The sequence below is a fragment of the Sceloporus occidentalis genome, unplaced genomic scaffold (assembly GCF_023333645.1).
Source record: "Sceloporus occidentalis isolate IW3139 unplaced genomic scaffold, rSceOcc1.0.p SCAF_4, whole genome shotgun sequence".
Lineage (NCBI taxonomy): Eukaryota > Metazoa > Chordata > Lepidosauria > Squamata > Phrynosomatidae > Sceloporus > Sceloporus occidentalis.
In genome coordinates this window covers 84,289,493-84,292,922 of record NW_028316984.1, presented here as the reverse complement: position 1 = coordinate 84,292,922, position 3,430 = coordinate 84,289,493, and positions in this window count along the sequence as shown.

The following is a 3,430-nucleotide window of genomic DNA, read 5'->3' as shown; positions in this document are numbered from 1 at the left end:
CTCTTTGTGTCGTGTCTTTTTAGATTGTAAGCCTGAGGGCAGGGTACTGTCCAATTAAAAAGATTGTATGTACAGCGGTGTGTAAATTTACAGCGCTTTATAAATAAAGGTTAATAATAATAATAATAATAATAATAAAGACTAGGAATGGGAATGCAGCTATGAAAGAACTAGAAAATACCTTAAAATGTAAAGATATATAACTGAGCACTAAGGTTAGAATTGTACAAGCCATTGTATTTCCATTATCATGTATGGATGTGAGAGCTGGACAGTGAAGAAAATGGAAAGCAGAAAATAAATTCATTTGAGTTGTGGTGCTGGAGAAGAGTGGACACCCAAAAAGACAAACAAATAGATCTTTGAACAGATCAAGCCTGAAATCCCCCTGGAAACCAAGATGATCAAATGGAGGCTGTCATATTTTGGACATATCATGAGAAAGTTCATTAGAAAAGACAGTGCCATGTACACTTCAGCTACAATTTGGGCATGCATTCCTCCACTCCTCCTTGACCAGGTGTGGAGTACATCTCTTGTCATTATTTGGTAGTTTGGCATTCAGCTGAGGAAGACTACAGTAGGAGGTAACCTGTGAAATTAGCTAGCCCAGTGCTATTACACAAAGATGTTTCAATATCTGTCAGTAGGGGATCAGATGTCCCTCTTGCTTTTTTAATAGTACAGTGGACCCTTGGCATCCACTGGTTTGGTTCCAGGACACCCCATGGATACCAAAATCCGTAGATGCTCAAGTCCCATTAAATGCAATGGGGTCCCTTATACAAAACGGCAAAAACCAAGGTTTCCTATTTGGAATGAATATATCTTAAAAATATTTTCATACAGTGGATGCTTGAATCCATGGATAAAGCCACTCTGGGACCCAGTTAGCCACTCTGGGTCCCACCTCTGGGAAAAGAGCAGAATGCAAATAAATATGATGATGGATGATGATGAAGAATCCATGGATACGAAGAGCTGACTGTATTGGTTGTCTGATTATTTGTACAATACTACCTGCAACAAAATGTTTTAGAGTATCCCCAAACGCCCTTAAGAGAAGTGCTCCAGCTAATCCTCAACAGCAATCTTCAGGCCTGCAGGAAGAAGAAACTTTAAGGAGGAAAAAGGACATCATTTTAAAGACCATATAGTGCCACAGGACTTAGCTTTGGATTTTGCAGAGTAAAGTGCCTTCTAAAAATTTCTTTCTTTAGTTGCATATCCCTGCATGGCAGGATGGTGGAGGACTGGGTGTCTTTTGTGGTTCCTACTAACTCTAGGATTACTCCTGAAACAGCTGGACATCGCACAGAGGAGTTTTAACTCATTCCATGAACTTAATCCTCCATTCCAGGGTATCTGTCACAAAACCTTTCCATTAGGGAGTTGAGATGGGTTTGCTCTCCCCAACTGACACCTGAATCCCAACAGGCATATACTGTATTTAATTAACAGAATTGCACCATCTGCCTAGCTTCTGGTCCTCTCTCCAGTCCACTTTCCTTCCCTGCAGCAGAACTGGAAATTGTTCATAGGAAACAACAGATAAAAGCAGTGGATTGAGCAGCAATGCCTTCCCACCGCAGCAAAATCAGGACTGAATTTGTGAAGTTCTATTTCCCAAACCATTTAGGTGGGCATACTTTCTTCATATTTGTCAGCTCTACAGGCTTCAGTACTATCAACATGGAAGCTCACAGCTTCCTTTTGGACTGTCCAGTGTATTTACATTCAATTAGTAGTTTTAACACTTCAGCTTTCTAAGTGAGGACAAATGACACGTTGCTCTACAACACATTCAACTGTAGCCTGTTCACACTCCAGGTGGGGTACCTGAAAGGTATTTAACCACTACCCCACACAATTTGGCATTTTCTCCAAGAAGGGATCTAGGCCCTCTTGTTGAGCATGCCATTGTTAGCATAGATGCAGCAAGTTGCCAAAAACAGGTCATTCTTTGTGCTGGCCATTTGAGCTCCCAGCTCAGGGAGGCTCACCATATCAACTAATTTTCATTTTCCAGAGCTCAGATAAATTACTTGTTTGGATCATGGCTTTCAGAAATCTTCAGGCTCAGATTTTCTATGGTAAGAATAAAGATGGAAGCAGCACCAAGACACCATGATGGTGGAGTGTACACTTCTGTAAAATTTTGTGAATAAACAAAGACAACTGCACAATAAAAGCCTCTTCTGAGAGCACCCAAAGATTGCCTTTAAAATCTTACACTGACCTGAGTGTCAAGCAATTAGATCCATTGCAAAATACAATTCAGTGTCTTCTCTTTATGAAACAAGGTCACAAAAGAATAAGGATTGGTGGCATTCAACCTCTAAACAGAAAGGATTAAGATAGAGGGAACCTATCACTTCCTAACAGTCACCAAATTGGCTGAATGGTCTCTGCCAGAAAGATTACTGAATCTTATGGGATTTTAGAGTAATAGCCTCTCTCTCTCCCACCCTTTCAAATCACTCAGGGATTTGAATGAACAGCACTGATGGCATACAATTGGTATAGGATTCTTTGATTAATTGCTGTTACTGTTTGTACCAGTAATAAGACTCAGTGTGGTGTAGTGGTTTGAGTGTTGGACAAGGACTCTGGAGACCTGGGTTCAATTTCCCATTTGGCCATAAAACCCACTGGGTGACTTTGGGCAAGTCACATGCTTTCAGCCTCGGGGTAGGGAATGGCAAACTTCCTCTGAACAAATCTTACCAAAAAAAACAAAACACAACTCATAGGGTTGCCATAAGTCAGAAACAACTTGAAGGCACACAACACACCCACACAACATTTTACTGATAGTTAAAGGATACACATAATTTATACCTTGTACACATAGCAATGTAATAGTGATGTGTGGTTTACAAGTTGCTAAGTTTGCAAGGTCCTGGGAAAATTATTTAAAATCATTACATCTCTCCTGTATGGGACTACCTTCTAACCCACTCTTCTTCAATATACTGACTCATTTCCCATAAGGCAATTGTCATACTCCTAACTATAAGGCATACTTTTGTTGTGAGCTTACTGTTAAAGTACCAGTGTTATGATGCAGTGTTTCATGGGTTCTATAAATTCATAAATACATGTCTTCCCACCATCTGAGTGTCACAGTTCCTTCATGATTGTATTGGAATGTTGACAAGGATGCTGTTTTGCTCCCACTACACAGGATGCTTCAGCTGACTGACTAGTGGCATAGACTTACTTTACAGACTACTGTAAGTACATGGGAAGCAGCCTCCCTTACATTTGCACATTCCAAACAACATGCAATAAAACACAAAAGATTATTTTCCCCATTTAAGTATTTATTTTGGTTATGGCTTACCCAGCTTTAAGACAAGAGATGAAAAACAGTATCCCTTTTTATTGTTTTATTGACTTTTTTATACACAACCTTTTATCAATATGG